The 24,626-nt window shown below is 47.1% G+C and overlaps 1 protein-coding gene across 2 annotated transcripts in view; it reads left to right on the forward strand.

Moving 5' to 3' along the window:
- Nucleotides 1-24,626, forward strand: part of Gaba-b-r2 (gamma-aminobutyric acid type B receptor subunit 2) — a 168,502-nt gene that overhangs the window by 60,256 nt on the left and 83,620 nt on the right. The gene's annotated exons all lie outside the window — the stretch shown is intronic.

The following is a 24,626-nucleotide window of genomic DNA, read 5'->3' on the forward strand; positions in this document are numbered from 1 at the left end:
GAAAGATTGATAGAACCGGGAAGAAAGGGAAGGGCGTCGCGTCGCTTCGGGGCGAGGCGGAGCGGCGCTAGAACGACGGAGACGCGAACGGGATCGGGAAAGAAGACAGGGAGAAAGAGAGAGAGAGAGAGAGAGAGCGCGCGAGAAAGCGCTCACCTTGACTCAGTGGCTGTGCAGTATCGATCCGCCGGGTAAACTCGCTAATATAATTGTCTCTGTACCGCAAAAACTGGCAGGCGGCGCGCACCGGCCGTGCCGCTGCGTCGGTAACGTCGGCTTTCCCAGCGAATTCCTGCGAATTCTCGCCAGGAAGATCCGCCCGCAATAAATTCGACGACTATCACGGGCGCGGCAGACTTTAAGCGACGCGCGAACGGATCCGTTTCGCGAGCGGAAAACCCTCGAATCGAATTTTCCCCGTTTGCCGTAACGTCGGCGGCTGAGGCGGCGGCTGGATCGAAATTTCCAGTTACCTCGCTGAAAATTGTCCGGTCGTTGGGCCGGGAGAACGGGGAACGGCAACTCGCGTCCGTTTCGCAGGAAATAAAGTTTTCCCACGCGTCTCCGTGAAAAGAGAGCGGCCCGCGCAGGGGCTAAAGGAAATTCTGTTTACCGTTTCATAGCCGACGGGTTGCGAAGTGTTCGGATTAAGTTAGGATTCCTGCAGCCCGCGCGGAAAAACCGTACACACGGAACTCCGCCCGGAAACTACACCCTTGAGCGATAAAACTGCTAGCGTGCCTAAGTTTGTCGCGCTGCGAGCTCGTGCGACCGTTCCCGCTTTCCTCGAGTCGCCAAGTTCTCTCGAACCGCGATGGTAAATTGTTTCCCAAATTGTTGATTTTTCAGTCTCCGATGGCCACGCGATTATCACCGCTAAAAATACGGTTATGCTATTTTTCAGCCGACCCAAATTTCCGCGCAAATGCGGCTCCCGTCTCTCGCGATTTTTATTGTGCAGAAATATGCTGCTAATAAAAGAGTACAGCTGGAATATTTATGCATTGCTCGGTGACCGTTGGACTGCGAATTTGACGCATTTATGGCAGTTAGAGGAATTAATGAACACAGTTCTGTTACCTTCAATTTATTCAAAGTAGTGAAAGAGGCAACACGTTTTTATCGGACCTCTGTCAAGCAGAATTGATCGAGACTCTTTAGAAACAAATAACTTTTTTAAAATTAGACCACACGACTTGAATTTTTTGGAGGTGTTAGAAGGATTAATTTACTAAGTAATACACAAGTAATTTACTTTTTCTTTCGCAATTAATAGCAATTTAAAAAGAAAGTATTTCTGCATTACTTAGTAAATTAATCCTTCCAACGTCTCCATAAAATTCGAGCCGAGTGCTCCAATTTGGAAAAAATTCTTTCTTTTTAAAAGGTGTGCGAATACTCTGTACACCGACTGTAGAGATCTGTGAATTGATCGTAATTTTGCTCCTTTCGATCTCGACAACCCCAAGACGAAATCGCAACCGGCTCCACGGGCGGCGTTCCAGCTAAATTGAAATCAAAACCATGCCACGCCCACTCGGGTCAGTGTACACGGGTAAAGGGAACACACGTTCGTCGTTAAAAAAAAATTTCGGTTTCAGGCGTGCACGTTTTTCGGATAGCGTACGATTAATTACTCATTCTCGGGCGTTCTTTGCCCGAGCGCGCTCGCGGCTGCTCGCTGATCCGAAATCTCGTTTTTCGATCCGGTAACGAACTCCTGCGTGAACGATGACGATCGTTCTCGCATTCATCAATTTCGCAAATTGATTTACAGACGGAGAGGGCTCCCGGATAATGAACGGGAGCGTTTTTATTTTTTTCTCCGTCATTTGGACAGGGCGCGTGGCGCGACGTACATTGGTGCCGGTCCGCGCAGCTTTCCCGTGAGCCTCTCGACGCCACATTTCATTCGCCGCCGGGTTTTATGGCCTCCGGCCTCTAGCCGGGTCCGTTTCTCCGCAACTTTTTCAATAATTTTTCGTTAACCACCGGCCCGGCGAAGATGCTCGCCCCGGCCCTCGACAACACGGTTTAATTTCCATCCGGAACATTTCCCTTGCCGTGGATAGCACGATAATGGCTGTACGTCTTTACCCCGTGACTCGCGCGTCTCAGAAAAATGTTCTCAGCCCAATGGACGCGGCAACGGATACGGTGAAAACGTTTCACGGTCAGAATTTCAAGCGAAAAAAATTGTAAAAGAATTTTTTGTAACACGTATCCGGACGGAAACAATGCGTCGGATTTTCCTGAGAATGTTCGCGTTAAATTAAATGGGGGAACCGGATAAAAAACCGATAATCCGATTCTACCCTGTAACTACCCTCCCAATCAGCCCGGAGGTTCGGAACTTGCCACAAAAGGTATCTCCTTGATGAGCTATCGAATGGCACAGCGGTGGTTCTATGTGATTTGGGTGCACAGCTTGGAGAGCAGCACCCCATTTGAATACATCATCCACGCAGGGACTGTGGGGAATCTGGTCTCGTCTTTCGGTCGTTCGAAGGGCGTAAACACGCGAGACACGTACGCAATAAAAATCCCATAAGCCCTCGGATGGGTCGCGAGGAAAGAAAGCGAAGACGCACGACTGAGGTTCGATACACAGCGATGTGCGGACCATTCCCATAAAGTACGGGAATTAGCTCGAAATGTCGTGAAAACTGGGATGAAAAGCTTGTTACGTTTATTGCACGGGTGGATCATGTCCAGCGTTATGTTCGGTGAGACAATTGCGAAAACGTAACCGCGAGACAATTTTTAACAAGTTGGCGGAAGAGAGTGCTTTTGCAACTACAGTGAATTCTCGATTTATGTCAGCAACACGGGTCTTGATGTTGTTTAGCGTCCAGCAGACGTACACGAGCCGTGTTATGTTTACACTCCTCGGCGTTCAAGGCCTTCCGAGCTTAATGGCCCCTCGCGTGGCATACCCCGCGGTAGTGGGGATAATTCCGCGACGTTTATCATCCAGGCCTTGGCGACATATATAGAGAAACCACTGTAATTAAGTGCGCCCTTCAAACCATTTTAATCCTTCTAACATCTCAAAAGAGTTCGTTTCATTTATGCATTTATTGCTTCCGAGAGTTTTTCAAAAAATACTAGAATATAGAACAATTTCTATTTACTTCTGTTCCACCACTGAAAATTTGATTCCACTTCCTCCAAATTTGCCTATAAAAATTGAAAATGGCATAAAAATCCTCTAAGCTCTACCGTATTACCTTTTTTCACACAAAAATTAGAAATGTTATTGCAACTTCGGCTCGCTGTGCATGGAGAACGTAAGAAAAGCAAAGTTCCGCGTGCAGAGCAGTATCGAGGCGGATCTGCGCGGGTCGGTGCGGGTCGCTGGGTGCACAAGTCCGGCCTGTTCATCCGCGTGGAAAATCCGCGTCGGGTATCGGTTACCGGTAGAGTTTGCCGGTCGATCGGATCGCGTCTAATTTCGCGAGCGCGCACGGTGTCTCGGGTAGAGCGGTTCGACTGGCGGGTACGTCGATGGATGCGATATTCCGGGCGGGTAGTCGAGTCGCGTTGTCCGACGGAACCGTTGCAGATAATCCGTTCCAGATTAATTAAGTTGAAGTCGATCGGCGCGGCGCGTCGAAAACCTCGAGACGATTTATCGCGGCCCAATGGCCCGGGGTGAGGTTGCTGGTATGGCGGGTTCCTGCGGTGCATTGGGTGCCCGGGGGAGAGGAAAGAAAGCACTTGATTCGAGCAATCGCGGTCATTACGGCGAGCTAACGTAATTTCTTTGAGACCGAGATTTCTATCTTTTCAGTCCGGTCCCGAGGAGCTCGCCGGGCTCGCTCCAGGGAGCAAAAGCGTCCCCCCCCCCCCCCCCCTCGGCCCGGCGTCGACGCTAACGAAATTGTTTCGCAAACGTACGAGACTCGATAACGCAACAATTACTCGGTCTAATTGGACGCCGCACAATTTCCGATCCGCAGCTGCTCGGAAAACTTTTATCGGGTTCTTAGCTGTAATTTCTCCGCTTTTGTCCCGCGAAATATAATAGATAAATAACAACAATATTTATCTAACGGATCGATCCCTCCTCGTTTAATCACCGTGATTCACAATTGGGCACTCCTCTGATTAACGAGACCTCTCAACGTTCACACTGGTTCACACTTTAATAATAATGAATGAATATTCATTTCTTACAAGCACCCAGTAGATTTTCGTCCATTCCGCCGTTCAACAGATAAACATAATGGGCACAATCGACGTAAATGTAATAGAAATACAACGCGGGTCGGTTTCCCATCGCTCGCGCACGCCCCTCAACAGGCTCGCCGCACATAATAAATTGATAACAATGGCAGCGAAGCATCGTTTGTTCCTCGCGAAAAGCACGGGTACACTCCTCCTCAGACGTAGGCGAAGAAATTCGATGTTCGTGAAAGATTCAAAGGGAAACATTGTACGGTATTTACCGAGAGCCGGCACGAATAAATAATTAATCGGATCGCGGCGAAACTCCTCGGAAAGCTCGGCCCCGTCTCGGTCGATGGAGGACGCGTCCTTTATGGATTTGAAATATCACGGTATCGAACGGCTGTAAAGTCTCCGCTCGGTACCAGCCAAGCTTTCCAGGCTTCCAAATGGGCGTTCTACGCTGTATCTCGCGCTTACGAGCGTGCGACGGGTGTTCGAATCATCCATTTGGCCGAGGAACATTCTCTGGAGGCAGTGTATCTGCGGTTGAGAAAGCCTATGTGAACATACTGATTGAAAAGCGACTACAGTGGCCGCTGGGTAAGCAGGAGCCCCTCAAGCTCCTCCCACTCAGCTCTAGCAACGCCCCACGCTGTCACTCGCCAGTCGCAGTCGCCCGCGCGGCTCACTCTAGCGCCTACTGGGGAGGAGCGGTGGGGAGAGCGCGCACGGGAATGGCTGTCGCGCGACTAGTTCCGTGGAGGCCCGCCTCGGAGCCCCGTATTCACTCGCTTACCGAACGGCCGCGCTTAGGAATTCAAAGCGGAAGTCGCGAATTATGCGAACAGTATAAATTAAATCGTCTGACGCATCGGAACGTTCATGGACTCGTACGAGAGCGACGTGCTCTCCGGAGATAAGTCACGGTCTGGGGAACGGGGACGGGATATGCAAAACCGTGGCTTAGTTTCGTACGCTCCCCGTGAGCGACCGGCATCCCGGAGCGATCTCAATTGCCGACGTAAACGTTATCTTTGTGCCCCGGAGGCTTGCTAATTACGACGACCGACCCAACTAACCGCGCATCCGACCCGAAACTTGCCAAGTTCGCGCACCGACTTGCGATGCGTTTTTGCCCGCGATCTCTTCCCCTCTCCCTCTCTCTCTCTCTCTCTCTCTCTCTCTCTCTCTCTCTCTCTCTCTCACTCTGTCTTTCTCTGCGCATAAACCAGCCGCCAGCTAATCCACGACATGCCCGACGGTTCTTAAAAACACACGAATTTCAACGAAACAGAAAATTCGTTCAGCCGCCGCCCCAAAATCGAATCCTCGGGAAAAACGTATCGGCCGATCGATCGGTTCCATATGGAGACGAGGTTTTATGGCCGGCGGCCGTCGTTGGTCTGTAAATTTTGTTTCGGCAAATGGACCGTTCCACGCGCGAATATAAATGGCGGACGGTTCACGCACCAGATAACTTCACAGGTGCGCGAAACAATGGTTAAGTGCGTTTCACAAAGCGGCAGGAAGACGAGCGTGCACTCTGTTGTTTTTCGCTGACGGAAAACGCTGTTCCTCGCCACGTAAAACATTCTGTCGGGTTCTCTAGACATCGTAGTGACGTGCTATAGGAACTGCAATTTTGCGTGGAATCAACTCGCGAATGGTACCGATTTATTACTGGATTTTAAACTGGACAGGCAAAGAAAGACAATTAACCCTTTGTCCTCAACTGTTCCTTCGAAGTCAGGAGTTATTCTCATTGCTAGTCATTTCTTTTAAACCAGAATCAACTTCCGTTCCTCCAATATTAACACTAAACCTACCGACACTTCTTGTATACCTGTTCCTACCGTGCGCGGTCAAAATGACCGGTCCGTAAAGAAAATTATTGTTAATACATTAAACGTACATAGTAGTCGATTCGAACCCTTCGACTACGAAAGATAGGACGTACATACAGGATGTTCCAAAAATGTTTTACTTCTTGAAAGGTATAATTCCAGAGATCATTTGAAGTAACTTTTTCCTTTGGGAAAATGTTCTCCGCAGCTTTGTTAAGGAGTTATTAGCGAAAAACACGGACCAATCAGAGCGCGGCTATAGTAGAGGGATCCCGGCTCTGCGCCAGCCCCCGCTGAGCGCGGCGTTGGCATTGGCTGAGTCAGAACCCGTCTGCTGTATCCGCGCTCTGATTGGTCAGTGTTTTTCGCTAATAACTCCTTAACGAAACCGCGGAGAATATTTTCGCAAAGGAAAAAGTTACTGCAAATTGCGCCAGGAGTCACCCCTTCCAAGGAAATACAACATTTTTGGAAAACCCTGTATAAGGCGTATATATAGTGAAAGGATTAACACGTTCCGGGCCACGTGTACCACCGATGGTACACGCAGACATATTTATTTAATGCCCAAACATCAAATGGCCTGAAGGACAAGTCAAGCAAAAACGGCTTGGCACGGAACGTGTTAAAGAGGGAATGATATTTGGCTCGGGTGTTGTACAATTTCTATGCAGACAATTTTGATCTTGCACAAAGTTAAATGTTCGAGCGCCGAAGTAAACGCGGCGACAGACAATAGACGCAAATTTTCTATTCCATCTAAGTAGTCACGAAGGAAAAAGAAACGCTAATCGCCGCGGCTCCGAGAAAAGGCGCGGGGCAACGGGTGAATAATAAATTCAGCACCGAATATAACTTTTTCCATTTCACTTATCTTGTTCCGTTGCAAGGCGAAGTATTTCAGTTGTCGGATAAAAAGAGTGTAAGCACATTCGTGTTTTTAATCAGCTCCGCCGTTTCCACGCGCGGCAGTTGCTCAGGCTCGATGGTGGTAGATGTAGATTTCCTTGGACGAGCGGTTGATAGAGACGAATCACTGTCATTACCGGATTCCTTTGTACAAATATCAGTCGACGGAGACGCTACCTTGGCCGAGTCGATTAGACGGCGAAGGTGCGATTTATCTGGCCGTCCTTGTCAGTGGTTGCCTTCATTTTTCTCGTCGGGGGTACACGAGCTAATCGGCCGGTGCTCGACGGACAGCTAGCCTAAGCGGCGATCGATGTTGTTCCCTGATCGGCTCGACCAGTATCGTCGCTGGTAATCCATAGGTTTACGCCCTGGTGGCGCGTTTCTCGCGATGGAAACCGAAGCAAAGACAGAAATGAAGAGGAGGATCAGAGAGGTGGGCAGAATCGCGAAAAAAATCGTGTCTCTGTTAATTATACATAATTAATTGCTAGACTGCGGATTTTCATGCAAAACACAAATTTACTCTATCAATTACGGAGCGCTGGGGCCAAATAAAATTTGCCTCTGATTTTAACAGCTTTAATAAGCTGACGATAATTAGACTGCGGATTTTATCCGTTTATATAATAGTAAAATTGTGTTGGGTGCAGTTTAAAACGGAGGATTGAAAAAGTTTCAAAGCTTCCATGTTAATCTCAGCTTATCAAGATTATCAAAGGCAGAAAATAATTTCTGATCGGCTCTCCTGTCGTAATCTATTTAACAAATAAAATCAGATATAAGTCTGTCTCTGAAGTATTAGCTTGCGAAAATCTAAATCAAGACAGGACAGTTTTCCGAATTAATTCCACCTATTTGATGGAAACGGCCCGGTGTGCGCCGGGGCTACGACCGATTCGAAAAGCGTAGCCGGCGTTGAATCCGCGTTGATTCGAGGTGAATACACGTCCGACGGTCGATTGGCGGACAGCACGCGACAATGGCGTTTCATCGCAAGGCCGCGATCCAACGATAGAGGCGACCAAGGTCCCGATAATCCGTGTGTCGCGTTTAATTCGACGCTGTTCGGCCCGGCACCACCGCGATCTACACGAACGTGTTTCTGCGTCTACGATCGATCCGTTCCTGCACACGAAATCCCCCGGTGAATGCACCGCTAAACGATCTTGAAAAATACCCCCGGTCACGAATGTTTCGGGACACCGACGCGATTTTAATCTCGAAAGCCGTTGATCGATTACCCGCTGTCGCTTGTATCTCTGCTGGCAGAGCGAAAGAGTAGATGTTACCTTGTTGTGCTTAAATAGGTCTACCACCAGGTGTTTGTATCTTGATTGGCGTGAGACACGAAATCGAAAGCATATCAGAATTTAAGGACTCTGTTACACTTTATTTTTAACTTCTGCCTCGTGCTGCAGCTCCGCTTAACATTGAACCTGCCACGGTTAAAATAACACCGGTTTCAAGATTTCGTTTGCACAATTACAATTGTATATATAACATTCCTGAGAAATGATAAGTTCCCCTGCTGGAGCTGAGAATAGAAATTATACAATATAAATACAATCTTGCCATTTTTATTCAGCAATATATGCAGTTTTGGTGTTTGGTTGGTTCAACGTTAGAAAAAGAAACGATCGCATAAATTCCGGTACTGAAATCGAAATTGCAATAAAAATTGTACAAAATCCAAATAAATACAATCTTGCCATTTTTATTCAGCAATATATGCAGTTTTAGTGCTTGGTTGTGCTCAGTATTGAAAAGAGAAATGATCACATAAATCCCGGTACTGAAATTGAAATTGCAATGAACATTGTATAAAATCTACATAAATACAATCTTCTCGATTCAAAGCATTAAATGAATAAATAAATAAATACACTCTTGCCATTTTCATGAAGCAATGCATGCAGTTTCAGTGGTTGGCAAGTCTCGTGTTAAAAAACGAAATTCGTTGTATCAGGAAACAATTCGCCTCAGTTCACTTCCCCGTGCCAGTTAATCCCGAGGAAAAGGAACACTTCGGTATCGTCGATAGATGCTCAGACAATCAGCCTCCGCGCACTTACGCGCTATAGAAAATCGTTCCCCGGCAAGAAAAAGAAACCGAGGGCAGTTTTCCGTTCGGACTGGAAAGGCGGTCAGGTTTTTTTCGACTTTTCCGTCGATCCGACTCGATCGTTTTGTTCCCGTCGTAGCTAGTCAACGTGCTGGACGAAGGAGGAGGTCCTTTCGGGGCTGAAGGACCCCCGAAACGGGCTCGATTATCCGAACACGTGATCGCTCGGTGGGAAACGGGGCCAAAGAACGAACAAGAATAGGATTTTCTTTTCGATCGGTCGCTCGAATCTGGTCGTAGACGACGATGACGACGGCTCTGAAGATGGTGAAAAGGGGATGAGAGTGTCGATGGAGGGGGGAAGAGAGAGAGAGAGAGAGAGAGGGATGGACAGACGAGTGGAGTTAAAGCGGCACATAACAGCGAAGGGTGAAGTGGTTGAGAGCTTCGAAAGGACCGAAGCCCTCGACAGGGTTGAACTTTCAAATTCCATCGCAAACATCTCACCCCCGGCTTCGACCGGCAGCGCCGCGGGGGGGTGAGTCAGGGTGGTTATAGACTCGGAACGACAGCGTTGGCTACCGACGAACATTAAGCCGCCGTTGTTCCCATCCTAGGCACTATGACAACGCAGACTAACGTTTTATAAAACCACCAACCCGTTTCTTGCGCCTCCGTTTTGCCGGGGCTTGCCAAATGTCGCGGAAAGTTACGACACGGGACCTTCTGCTCGACCCTACCATCGTGCTCGCCTAATTGCTACATTTACATTGCCCGGGATGGAGGTATAACTGACTAGATAACGCGTTCACTGCCGAACAATCATCCCCCAGAAGTTCCACGAAATCGAAGCAGTTTAATCGTTCGAATCAAAATTACGGAGCTTCTGCTTATCACAGGGATCACTCCATGAACTCTTTTATTATAGACGGTACAAATCCCGATGACGGTCGGTCCTAGCAACAATATTATGAATAAAATTAATTTTTAACTGTACACGAAGAATTGTTAACACTGGGCTCAAAAATCGAGCTAGATTTTCAATGTAATTATTGCACCGTGTAATTTGCGCATCATGAAATGGATAAGTGTCCTGCTTGTGCAGGGTGTCCCAAAAATGTCGCACTTGAAAGGACAGATTCCCGAGGTTATTTCAAACGACTTTTTCCTTTGCGAAAATGTTCTCCGCGGCCCCGTTGAGGAGTTATTAACGAAAAACGCGGACCAATCAGAGCGCGGCTACCGGACGGACTCCGACTCGGCGACAGGTCCCGTTGAGCGTCGCGTCGCCATTGGCTGAGCTGGAAACCGTCCGCTACAGTCGCGCTCCGATTGGTCCGTGTTTTTCGCTAATAACTCCTTAACGAACCCGCGGAGAACATTTTCGCAAAGGAAAAAGTTACTTCAAATGACCTGAGGAATCACCCCCTCCAAGGGGGTGACGCCCCGTAATTTGGGACAATCTGTAGATCTTCGTGGGCTAGATAAGGTAAATTATCTTTATTCCCCACTCGTGGATATTGAGGTAGTCAATATTGGTCCACTTTATCTCACGTTTGATTCTAGGAATGAATCGAACAATGTCCACAGGACACGATCCGAGCAGTTATTATTTAACTATGTTTCTATACGCTTAATGCAACGTGAAGCTACATCATTTTACTCGGGAGAGTCCACAGAACGGTGCTACGTAAGGAAAATTCGAGCTCGTTCAAAGTTGTGCGTGGGACAGAAGAAATTTCCAATGTGGCCGCCGACATGGCCTCCAGTTAACGATCGTTCCGGCGAAGTGTTCCAGCGATATCGGGCGGCTGCTCGAGGCGCTAAGCTCATTGGATCGTTCTAGATCTCGCGCGATACGCGATGGATCGAGTGGTTCTATCGTCGAGTATCGTTCGAGACGTTGAAGTCTGGGTCGGAACGACTCGGAGCGCTTTCGTTCCATCGCTAGCTGCTCTCTCGGGCCGCGAACCGGATCGCGTCCTCCTTCTCCTCTCCTCCCCCCCCCATCTCTCGCCCTCTCCTCTCTACCTCCTTTTCCTCGTGCTCGTCCTATCTCGGCTCGAGTGCTATTTGCTGAAATCTTAGCGGCGGAGCTTCGGGAGTTACAGCTTTTCGACCAGAAAGCTCGAGCGTGTACTTGCATAAACGATCCACGAGAGATCGTTAATCGTCGATTCTCTCTCTTTCTCTCTCTTTCTCTCTGTCTCTTCGCGGGAATAACGATAGGAGAAAGGTTTTCGTGCCGCGCGATTACCCTCCACCATCATCGGCGCGGCGTTGCGAGGGGCTTCTTCTTCGGCAACAAGTATCGCGGAACCCGGGACACCAGCGATATTCCGGCCGAGTGTGTCTCCCCGACGAGAACCAGCTCTCTCGAACGATTTGCGTCCTCGGGAAATGCATCCCACGGAGGTGGACGCGTCTTCCGCGCTGTTTCCAGTTGTCGCGAATTTTCCCAGGAGCGATATTTGCCTTCTGATTTACCTAACGGCGTGCCAGAAAAGTTTTCCGTCGCGGCGAGTGGCCCCGTGTTTCTCGCGAATCCGACGCTGCCAGCTTCCGTCCCCGCTCCTACGGCAACCCCATAACTCCTGCGCGATTCGCAAGCGTCCCTGAATGGTCCCAGACGCGCTTACCTTATTTAACAATTGCTGATCGACTGTCCCGGCTCTTTTAACACAACGCCCCCTTCGCGTTTTATTCAGCAAAAATGTAATACGAATATTTTTAACTCGGTCACTGGATATTTTATTGAGTATGCTCTGATAATGGGACAGCGGGACAAAAGATATTCGATATTCATGCTGCGTTTTATTTTATATTTGCCATTCGTGTGGACGTGTACACTTCGTTCGTTTGCTTTGCGTTTTATTGTTCCTTTTTTCTTTTCGACGTTGTTATTTATTCTTTTATCGATAGATTCTACGCTATAATGTCGAAAAAAATACTGTATTGATTTCAAGCGCAGAAGCTGTCGGATCGATAATGCTTCGAATATAATTACCTGGGAGTAGACTGTGCATTTAATGCACATACGAAAGATAGGGGATAATATTAAATTGCTGTATGTGAAATGTCCGACTGTGGAATGCAATTTTAACGAAGCCTTTTAATGAAAAAATTTATCGTTTGAAATGTGAAAGTATATATCGTTTTGTGGCACAAAGCTTTAAGGTCCTGTCTTCAGCTTTTACTTAGAAATGTAATTTTACTTTTTAATTAATTTTAACGTCAATCAATGTGTGGTTGGCGTGTACGCAATTCGTATGAGTGGAGAAACTGTGATGTTCGGTTCAAACGTGGTAGTTAATCAACGCGAGAGACGTCGCTGATGAAAAATATTAAAACTGACAATCTTGTAATTGAAAAACATGAACGACCAAAAAATCGACTTTCAACCATAACACAATAAAGAAGCTTTGTGACTCGTCGAAACAAGTTTATTAAAAAAAGAGTTGTGTTACTCAACGTTACTGTTAAAGATCGTAATCTTTAGCGAATTTATTGTAAAATTAGAGGATGTTCGACTACAGGTGGGAGAAAATTTAAGGGCCGCTTCTCCAAGATAATATAAGACGAAAATGAAGAACAAAAGAATTGCGATTTCGGCTTCATTTTTTAGTTCCTATCAATTAAACATCTGCCTGAAATGTGGCAACCCGGCCAACAGACGTGTCCGTTGCTTACGTCATAAGATGCGTAACCCGTGCCTCCGCGTACCTCGCAACAAGTCACCTGGCAAGAATTCGGCGTGTAAACAGTCCGATTAAGTCATTTCACACGCATTTTCGGTTCTAGCCGAATTATTGACTAAAGTGTGTGACGTCAAAGCCCAACCGTCGGGCGCGAGCGAGGACCCCCTCTGATACGTGACTGTCGTAAGCGACGTACACCTCTGTTGGTCGGGTTGCCGCGTTTCAGGCGGATTTTAAATTCATAATAACTAAAAAGTGAAGCCGAGATCGCAATTTTTTCACTCTTTATTTTCGTCTTCTATTGTCATGGAGAACCACCCCTTAAATTTTCTCCCACCTGTAGTCTACTGTAGACTACTAGAAGTAGTCGAACACCCTGTACATCCGAGGTCCTTCCCTATGAGGTGCTTCCGGAAGTGCAGCCATATTTTTGTACTCCCATTTCCCCCAATCGATGCGGAACAATTTTGCGTAAGAATCCTCCAGTCGCATAGTACCATTGTGACAGCAAAGCTAAGTCCACTAAGGCTGAGAAACGCGTTGAAAATCGAAAGAGAATCGGTGATAAAGAAACGACACGGAACGCGTGGATTAAGAGCGGAAAGTCTCTGATAACGCGAACGATTATAAAGCGAGCCGACAAATATACGCCGTGGGAACCGCAACCGTCGTGGTTGGGAGACCTAACTTGTTCTGGGAGTCTGAGACGAGGACCGCGACAAAGGAGATTGCGACAACCGTCGGATGAAGGAAACTAAGCGGCGGCGTTCCTAATTGGGATAATCGATGCCGGGTGGCGAAGATGAAACGCACTGTCGTCGTCGCGGTCGGAGAGACGTGTCGCGAGAAACGTCGCGTCGCGTCGGAATTGGTTAAACGGTTTGTCCTACGGGGTGGGGAGGAGGGGCGGGGGGGAGACAAAGCTTTGCCTTTAACTCACTGCCTCGAAAAGGGAATTCGTCTGGCCGGTTGGAAGGTCCTCCGGCCACAGTTATTTTCGTATTCATCCGATGCACTTTACCGTCAACCACCGTTTACCTTTGCCACCGCTTGCTCTTTCTCCCCCTACCCCCCACCTCTCTCTCTCCCCCTCTTTCTCCGTCTTTGCCATCTCTCTCCGGTTCTCTGGATATTGTATCGTGGTTCGAGTGCGTGGTGCCATGTAAAATCAATGGGACACGAGGCAACTGCTGGCGCAGTCGTCGACGAAACTCCCGGTCGGATCGAATTATCAGAATCATGACGATATCAGGATCCGATTATTCTTCGCCGTTATCGTCAAGATTCTTCGAAAATATTACAACGTTGATTGTCCCGAGGGGCAACGCTTCCGAGGAAATGTCGCCAAAGAAACTGATGTGAGATTATACTCTTCGTATGTAGAGTAGGCGTGACGCGACCTGTGCGCCGAGTAGGCGTGGCGGAGTTGCCCTCGGAGGAGCCGGGCCAGCGCTCCGCAGGGCAATCTAAGCCCTTGCTCGCTCCGCCGGAAGAAAAACGAGGAGTACGTCGTCGTCGTGGAAGTCGATTTCCGCGTGACATCGACTCGCTGACGTTCTTTGCTCGAGAGGAAACCTCGGAATCGCGATCGATCGGCGTCGGCCTTTATCGGCGAGCGTCCCCGCCGGAAAAATAAGGAATACGTGTTTCAGTATGAGTTTCGAAACTCGAGGAGGTTGCCAAGAAAATAAGCTACAAAGTTTCAAGCGCGTCCGTCTAAAGAGGCCGCGAGAGCCCCGTCGATTCGTGGTCCAGTTCGCTATCTATAATATATCAGCCCCGGAAACTTACGTTTTAGGCTGCGAACTAGTTATTGGCGTTTCTTTGCCGCGCCGCCTGTTAGAGACGTCCGACGCGAAATTGAGATTCCTCTCAAGAGAGAGAGAGAGAGAGAGAGAGAGAAAGCTATCCGATTGCGGTGATTCCCAGCGCCATGCCGGTCCGATCCGTTCCGCTTATACTCCTTGCTTCCGCGAAACTATGCGCGCCGATGCTCAAAAGCACGCGAACAATTTCAGCGGATCCGCGAAACCGCGATATAAATTAGCCATTATCATTAACCCTCGTTATGCCACCCACGACGGAGACTCGATTCGCGTATTAGTTTAAACTAATGGAAATCTGCAAGCGGTTCACCCCCATCTCTGTGTGTTTCAACTATTTGCACGTAGAAGTTTACGCGATACATTTACAGTATGATAACCAGACGGATTTATGACAAAAATGAATAGGTGAAATATAAAACTGTGAATATATTAGAATTAAAAAATTTTGTTACAGTTTTCCCGACTTGATTCAATTAGTAAAATGGGGGAATACAGTTTTATTCAGTTTCTGTTTCATAAAATTGACCTGGAAAACTTTTATTCGCCGTAAGAATCCTCTAATGATGACTAGTCTAAATAAATAAAACTTGTTGGCATCAATTGCAGGAAACGGTACCCGTAGAGACCTTCTTTTCTTCTTTAACAATGCTAATAAGCCGAAGACAATATTAGTTTCTTTAAATGCCCCTTTTAGCTGTACTTACAGTATTTTATTTCGTGCCTGAACGATCTGTTCGTTCGCGACCGTTGTTATTCGTTGAAATCCAATATGGTGGTCCCCGGTAGTTCGCTCCACGCATCGGGAACGAACGGTATCGGCAAAAACGGGCGTATCGCGGGAAAAATAAATATTCCATCGAGTAGCAGCATGAAATATATTCTCGTTAGTCGATTTTTGAAGGGATTCTTTCTCTGCGGGGCCAAACGCGAGCACACAATATGGCCGACGGCGCACCGTACCGACTGACGGTACAAAGGTGTCCCGATTTCAGTGGGCGGCGGTCGTGCCTCGGCTTATCGGGCTCCGGGTTCGTTACCGGGAGTTAATTATCGGAATGCGTGGGTCTTCGAGTCGCCGCGCACTTCGTTTCTCTAGTGAAAAAGCGACTCGCGCCGTTACAGAGGCCCCCTTTTTCGGTTCGTGAACGATCTCCACCATTTTGTCTCGTTCCCTTTTCGTCCATTTTTCACGCGTGCGCGATCCCTCGCAAAAAGCAGCGTCATTTTTCTCGAAATCAACGGGTGGAAAACTTGTTATTTTATCCGAAACGTATTCTCGCCGCAGCAGCGCAAACATTTGCGCGATCGATTAACCCCCTTAACTTAATGGAAAATAAACTTTTTTAAATGGAGGAGGACGCTTTGTTTTCCTGTGCACGCGCCGGGAAGTCGGCTTGATATTCAAGATAATTGAAAAAAATTGATTCGCGATTCCTAGGTAAAGAACGCGCGCGCACGCTCAGCTTGAAAATATTCGCGACGCATCGAATGGCGTGACTTTCCGGTGTCGCGTCGCGCGGAATGCACTCGCGTCACGAATGGCGGCCGAAAAGTTGTCAAAATCTTTCTCTTTCACTGGTATTTCGAGCACGCGGGAACAAGAAGAAAAAAAAAATAACATCGGGCTAAAACTATGGCGAACAGCGTGCACAGCGTTGCGATGGCTGTCGTCGTCGCAGCCGCGAAAAAAAAAGGTATTTACAGCAGCCGCGAAAACAGGGCAACGCGACAACCAATTTTTGCAACACGTGTACACAATCTGCCAGTTGTGGACCGTGGACGCAACAACTCTGCTCTCCCATCGATCCGAGGGCGCGATGAAATTTTGACGGGAAAACGAACGGAAAGGCTAGCGCGCTTGTGTATATGTGTGCGTGTGAGCGCGTCATACCTCGGTGACGAAATTTTTGACGCAGATGTCGCCGCCGCGCCGCGCCGCGCCGTTGTCGCCGCTGGTTTCTTTCATTTTTAAAGGGCCTCGGTTATTTTCGCGACCGACGACGTAGGTAGTCGAGTCAAGTTATCGATCGACGCATCGTCGAATTCTACTCGAGGAACCCGATCCTACGGCAATTTCTACTGCATACGCGTTTTTCCACCGTTACCTTTCAACGGAATACGTAATCCAGCTATCGTTCCGTCGTACGGCCTTCGTGCTGTGCCCCGTTCACCGTTCTCCTTATCCGTATTCGCAGGACCGACATCCTCTCCTCCTCTGCTCGTCGAAGTCTCCCGCATCGACGGCCAAATGGAGAACCGCAGGCTTTTGCAAGAAAATTCAATAAAGCGCAGGCGGCGCGGGCTGCATACTCTGTCTGTTCGCATACACCAACAGCTTCTAGCGTGTATCGGCGAACGGGCAACGGTCAGCCGCGCGATACACACCACTGCTGCTGGTGCTGCTGCTGCTGCTGCTCACCGGAAGTCCTCGCCAGCCCGTTCTTCCGGGGCCACTTATTCGCTCTTGACACTCTGACCCAGCTCTTCAAGGGCTCCGCCGAATGCCTCCGTTCCACTGACCGGTTTCGTCACCCGTTTGTCACCGGTGTCACATAAAAACAAGCTGTACCGTAAAATGACCATTGGCGCCATTTATTTTATGTTCACCTTCTGATCCAACTCTAGAATGGCTCTGCAGAATGTCTCGGCCCCTGGAACAAGTTTTATCACTGTTTTCTCGCAAAAATTCTACTTGCACAAGCTACTCTAGAAAATGGTCATCTGTGCCATTTATTTCGCGTCGATCCAGCTCTTCGAGGGCGAAAGCCTCGGTCGCTGCGACGATGTTTGTCATTGGTTTTGGTACGGGAATTACGTTTTTATTAGCTGTTGCGGAAGAATTGCCATTGGTGCCATTTACGTCACGTTCGACCTCTGAACTAATTCTGTAATGGCTCTGATATATGTCTCAGTTTCTGGAACGATTTTTGTCAGAGTTTTCTGTTACTGAAATTCTACTTTTATGAGATACTCTGGAAAACTGACAAATGTTCCATTCATGTCATTTTGACCTCTTCAACTTTATAAAATGTCCATTGGTGTACTCTGCCAGTAAAAATCGAAAACTTTCTACCGGCACACGACTAACTAACATTTCCATAAATTGAGTCGTATACTCGTTAATACATTAATCAGTCTACAATTTTGAATTCTCCGCAAAAACCTACCGAGTCACTTCCTCAAGCCCATTAATTCCCAGAATGTTTTAATGAACTTAAGAAGCGCTCTGCGATGTTCAAATTAAAATATCCTCCGAATTAATGGTTTTCAGCCGCGAATGGCTTAGTACTTTTTTACAGAGATTGACTAACTGCCTCCTCCACCCCATTAAAAATTATGCAATCCAATCTGAGCACACAATTAAAAACCTTGGTATAATAACTTGATGAAAAATCAACTTTTCACTGGTTAAAATTTCCTCCTGCGTTTAACATTAAACCCGCCAAGCACACAATTTTATTCAAACTCTGTGCGAGTTTCGTTGTAATATGTGCTTAAATAAAGAAGTCTATTCAGTCATTTTCCGTGAAAGTGTTTTCATAACTTCGATACTTGTGAAATAGAAAACCGATGATTCGAACGTGGGTAGTTATAATGTCAATGCATTGCAACAAACAATCTCACAATTCTACTAACCCACTTTCCTCCTAGAGTCTCCAAATGTTGGGCTGTCCAGAAAATTCGTGCCGTTTTTCTGTAGGTGGCATTAGGATAGGTCTGAATATGTCAGAACGATTGAAAACGAATGGTATGTGCACATAGTCTAAAAAGGTGATCCTCCAGGCATGTTTAGAAAAAATTTTTATTAGTATACATTCATTTTTGTTAGTTTTGTACACTCTTAAATATGGAAGGAAACAGAGTGAATTATTAGGTCAATACAAAATTCCCATAATGACAAAAACTAACTCTTTGGTCGACATAAAAAGTCATATTTAAAAGTTTTTCGCCGAAAAACGCAAGTTGCGTGAGAGGTGGAGAAAGAGTATGGAACAAAATGGCACTTATAATAATTCAATAAATGTATATCGAAATTTAACGGAATTTTCACGAACTTTCCGGACAACCGAATATATTTCACAAATCCACTCACGTTCGACAACCTTTTTCCATTAAGAACGCCACAGGTGCACACAACGCGCGCTCGGGACATCGGAAGAGGCAATCGTACGTCATCGGCAAATAATTCAGAGAGCGAGTATGTCCAAGAGAATGGATCATCAAGGCAGCGAATGGACCAAGTACCCGTTTCATCCGTGCATCGACCATCCGATTTCGCGAGTTGCGATCACTGTCCTGTCTGGGACAGGTTCTGCTCCCGGTTCTGATTGCGATCCTCGGCGTTACCGGTATCCTCGGTCACGTTTTCTTGTTTCAGCTGTCTCGGGACAGATCGCGGAGCTAGACGAAATTGCGGAGGTCACGCGAGCTGCGGTTCGGCCGACAGCTCGGTTCCCGCAAATATTTAAGTCCTTAATGACTCAATGAATTCAGGGGACGGTTCTTCCGGGGAACTAGACCAAAAGTTCAACGGGATTAAAAGTTTCGCCAGCTGCGACCGGCCGCGTGGTGGCCGCGCGTGTTCCTGACGGCGCGATGATACAGAGTCCGAAAGAATCGGGACCCCGATTACTCCATTTTTCGACGACCGTTAACGTGGAATGGCTCTGGCGATTGCGATTCGTCGATTACAGTATTCTCTCCGTAACTGTGAAAAACATCTGTGCCGTAACTGGTGAAATTGCATCCACGCTGGAGGAATCCCCCATGGGACCAGTGACCGAACCAGAGCGAGGTATCGCTGGAACTCATGCTAACGCAAGCGAAGCGAAAGATTACAACTTTTCTGATCTTCTTTCTTACGAAACTGTTATCAATCGTTTATTTTTTCTGATTAAAATGATATCCAACACAATATCACAATTATGGTGTCACAGTAACTCGTGTAACAAGCGATTGAAGTTTCGAACGTCGCATTTATGGTAGAGCCACGATTTCCGTAAATGTGAAGTCATGCGAGTACTTTAACTCTTTGGGGCCAGGTGGGTTAAAAACCATCCCACCTTTTGCTTAGCTTTTGATGCGTGGTGGGACATATTTTAACCCATCTCGAAAAGTTGAAGTTACTCATGGTCATTCAGTTTAATATTTTATTTCAAATTTCTCATTTCTCAGTTGGCAATGCTATGCACCAATGGTAAATAAGTGAAAAAAAAATATATGCAAATTAAAACGCATCAGTAAGTTGTGTGTGCTGCTGTAATTGAGGTTGGCGCGTTGTGTGACGCAGTGAATTCGCAAAATTCTGTGCAACTAAGGTTTCTATTTTCTTTAAAAGCGCGTGCCTCAAAGAGTTAATGCTTGCGGAACGCCTCGAGCCTCTACGGTCGGAACATTACAAAGAATGTAATACTGCTCCTGTAACGGTGACTAGCTGGAGATATTTTCTAGCGCGCGCTGCTCTCGATTTCATCCAGAAAACTCATCGAATGTCACAAAAATGCTTGGATTCCACGGCATGCGCATCGTCAATTTTTGGCCTACTTCTAACGCTTATATTACCAAATATCTGCATAATCTCGGCAACTCATGACCAGCGCGCGCTAGATTGAGCCTTCCTCTTTCGAATGAGCCCTTTCCCAGCGAAAAATATTCTCATACAAGGACGAAAAGTTGAGGCACGTAAAATCATTTTTCGCCTATTTTTGTCGGTAACGTGGTCACTCTACCTTATCGCGAATCTACGAAGACCGAGCCCTTAAGGATATTTTTGGAAATTTCTCCGGGGAGGGCTTGTAGAACGCGGATAGGATACGTTGCTCCGCGCTCTGTGTAACGGATTACGACCTATCGATCGCTCCCGGTGATTACACGTAAACATATAAACACGCTACACGTGTACAAACGAGCTTCCTATGACGCGCATACATTACTGGTGATTCGACGTGCCTGGCCGAACGTTTGCCTACGTTCGACAAGATACCGTGCTGCCAGCAAATTTGCTCGCGCAACATCTCGAAGACCGCGGAAAATCGGTGTACGGGCTTTGTCGTCAGCCCGCAGTGTACCCACTTCGTGGCCCTTCAAAAGATAGTCTGAGTAGAATAGACTTTGTGGCGTATCTATACGCTGGTTCTTTGAAAGCGGTTCAGTTCTAGCGAGAAAGTAGACTGATCCGTGCGTGAATTTTAAAGGCTGACGGATTGGCTGTGAAAGTGGTAAGAAAGAAGTAGAGTTGTCTGAAAAAAGATTTAGTAAGAAGCTACGAATTTTTCTGACACAATCTAATATTATAATGATCAATACACATTCCGCGAAAAAATTGAAGGATCACCTGTACGAACCCGAGAAATTGGGTCGATTTCAAATGATCATAGCTCCGGGAAAAATTGTTGTACCGATATCGTTAAAAAATTGTTTGAAAGCTTGAAGTCTCTACTTTCAGATGCCTTTTCAAATTTTCAGCTACGTTGCTTTTTAACACAGATATAGCGTTATAAAGAAGACTTTGACAGTTGCAACAAATTTTGTTCAACTTCCAGACGTCACACGGGGAGAGATAAATTTTTTTGATAAATCGCGTTAACGTCATCCGAAAGCGCCTGCTTTCCTGTGCAAAAAACCTGGTTGTCAAATATAGTGCGATTTTTTCTGTTCGAGTTGTGCAACGTTGAAGCAAAAATGGTCTTTTTAACTTTAACTGGCTCTAGAAAGCGAAAAAATCATCGTAGAATCTTGTGCAAAAAAGGAATAGAAAGAGCATTTCTTTCTCTTGAAGGCACTTCTTTGAAGGTAGAGATTTCAAGCTTTCAAATGATTTTTTAACGATATCGCTACAACAATATTTGCCCAATTTTTGAGTTATGATCATTTGAAATCGACCCAATTTCTCGGGTTCGAGCTGATTCTTTAATTTTTTTGAGGAGTATATTTTCAATAACAAGCTACACGAATTCGTGTTATACCATTTTCACCATGTCGAAGCTGTATAAAAAGAGTACGAGAAAACGATATCAATTTCCGATTCAATATTTGGTCGTTGAATTTGACTTCAACCGTGAAAGCGAAGCAGTCGTTTTTCTTAAACAGCTGAACTAAAAAGAATTTCTGTACAACGCCAATGTATGCACGCTTCCGCTCCGCGCAAGCTCCGAGCAAGCTTCGCGCAAACATTTTTTCGTGGGTACAATATTCTAAGCGGCGTACACACATAGAGATCACGTAGTTCCTGACCAGCAGTTTTCCCGTAAACGATAACTACGATAACATACCTGCATTAATGTAATTAATCAAACATGTTTATCATCCACAGTCACTTAATTGCTATAATATTGACAACTGGACTGAGGATTTTATGCATTTATGGCAAAACTGTGTACAAAAAGCGTAAAATAGCGTGCATATTAAAAAGATTTGAGAACACCAATATATTACTTTTATTCGAATCGTTAAAAGAAAGAAGGCGAATCTGTTTCTCATTTTTTGCAATTAATGGAGAAAATATTGCATGAAGATCCGCAGTCTCTTGACAACAGAAAAATAACATTGAATATCGATTTAAAAGACATCATTCATATTTACTGCGTTTGACGTTTCCATCGCAAGTCTGACTCGTACGGGAAGGGGTTAATCGGTTCTGCTAAATAAAAAAAAAAAAAGAAAAAAAGAAAAAATCAAGTATATACAGGGTGTTAGGGAAGATGGATGGAAATGCGTTCGTTTTCCTTTTTCGCTTCCTCTCCGGAAGAGATTGGTTTCCGAACAGGTGCAACCGGTGGGCCGAAAGCCGTTTAACGGATTGATATCGACGCGGGGGCGGTTGCATTTTAAATAAGCGCCGTTTCACCGCGAGGAGAACGCTATTTAATTAAGCGGGCACTCGATCGATCGATCGAACACGACCGATTCGCTTTGAAAGTTTCGTGTTTGCGGAGGGGGCACGGTTCCTCTCTCGTCTTGCGTTCAGCCCCGCTGTGGCGGTGGATCGCGTTGCGAAACGACCGGCGAAACACGAGCGGGGCCTCTCGATCGTTTAACGAATGGCCGAACAAGGCGGCGCGTAATTGGCCGATGGCACGCGCGACATCGAATCAACGGAGGTCGAACGGTTCGTTTCGCGATGCAATGAAACCGCGGTAAACAACCGATATACACGGCAATCCACCTGGGAAGGCGACGCACGGTCACGTTGCACCGCGATCTGCCATGCCGAAATTATTTCTGGCAATCCATTTGCCCAGAAACACCAGCCTTCTATTGTTCCGTCCCGTGATTTAGAACCTTCTACTACCAAGTCGACTGCCGACTAATCACCTCCGACAAAATCCCACAAAATTCAAGTAATTTAGTCGTTGTGATCAAATCTACAATGTTAAAGCTTACCCGCTGAGATCACTTCTTGAACTGTTTTAGGTCGTGGACATCCCAATTTTTAATAGACGAAGAATTGCGTCACTCATATATGATCGACGCAGTGTCGCCAGATCAGGGGAATTGACTCGAATTGAGGGGAATACGGTTACCCTCTCTCTGCCAGTACCGGATTAGTCACGTGACATTGCGACGCAAGCGCGATTGAGACGAAACACGTCACGTGACCGGGACGTGACGGATAGGGGAATAGCGTCCTAGAAGGGGAAGGTAGAGTGGGGAGACAAGTCGCAGTGTTGCCAGATCAGGGGAATACGGTTACCCTCTCTCTGCCAGTATCGGATTAACCACGTGACATTGCGACACAAAGTTGATAGAGACGAATTGCGTCATTTAACCGGACCGCGGTGGAAGCGTGGGGGAATAGCGTCGTGGAAGGGGAAGGTAGAGTGGGGAGACAAGTCTTAATCAGGGGAATTGACTCGAATCGAGGGGAATATAGTAACCCACTCTCTGCCAGTATGGGATTAGTCACGTGACATCGGGACACATGCACGAAAGGGACGAAACGCGTCACGTAACGCAAAAATTGTCATTGCTGCAACGTAATGTGTTCAGGAGAACGTTCTCCATCGAAGCGCATACGTTACAATAAAAATTGTACGAATTCGAAATAAACGCAATCCTGTTATGATTACAGAGAAATGTATGCCAATCGTGTATATCGGTTGGTAGTTCGAGCTTTAATGACTCCTGCGAGGTTCCATAGGAAGCGAGGTTAGGAGCAGGATGCGAGTCCCGCGATCGGCGAAGAAGAACTGGGGTTTCGGGGTTCGATCGTCGCCGGCAATTTCGGCGTGACACGATTATTAATACGCGAACCGTTCCACGGGGATCGTCCCCGATGACTTTGTAAATATCGATTCCGGAGGAAATGGATTTCCAGCTTGCACCAGCCTCCGCGCAGCCTGCCGCCTGTGCACCGTGGCGTGTCTCGGCCGATCGAACAGCCTGAAAACACGAGCGAGCGGGCGAGCGAGCGAGCTAGCGAGCTGGCGCATTTGCGCGACGTGTATTAAGGTGCTCGTCGCTCGTAATTAGTTTCAACGTTAATTAATATCAGACCTGCGATTCCATTTTGTCGCGCGGCGCGGCGCGGCGCGACTCGAACGTCGAGTCGAGTCGCGTCGATCGTACACACAGAGAGATTTCCGAAATTGCGGCGCCGTACGGATTCGTCGAATGTATATATCCGTGCTCGTTAGCCGGTCGTTTGATACGTTACAACACTCCCCACCACCCCTCCCCCTCCGCCAGCCCGCTCACGCCAAAAATAAGCGAGCGAGACCTCGTCGAATATAATCGATACGCAATTACATTATCATTTTAGTGGCACGGAGCAGGCAGGTGCTCTCGCGATACAAGACGATTAAACGTCGAATTAATGGGAGAGCAGGCGTATCGTTACCAGCGCCCGCCCCACGGCCAGGCTTTGCCTCGCTTTGGCTTGCTTTGCCTCGTTTCGCTTCGCTTTGCCACGCTTTGGCTCGCGCGGGGCCAAGGAGGCACGAAATCCGCTCGATATCGCGCTCGGTTCACGTCTAATGGCCAGGGACACCCGACGCTAACAAATACGCCTGCTACCGGTGCAACTCGCGATGCAATCCGATCCACGATCCCAATCGGTCTCATCCCCTTAGCTGCGGACGTCCGGCCCGATTAGGCTCCCTGCTGAGACCCT

Source organism: Halictus rubicundus, chromosome 5, assembly GCF_050948215.1.
Source record: "Halictus rubicundus isolate RS-2024b chromosome 5, iyHalRubi1_principal, whole genome shotgun sequence".
Classification (NCBI taxonomy): domain Eukaryota; kingdom Metazoa; phylum Arthropoda; class Insecta; order Hymenoptera; family Halictidae; genus Halictus; species Halictus rubicundus.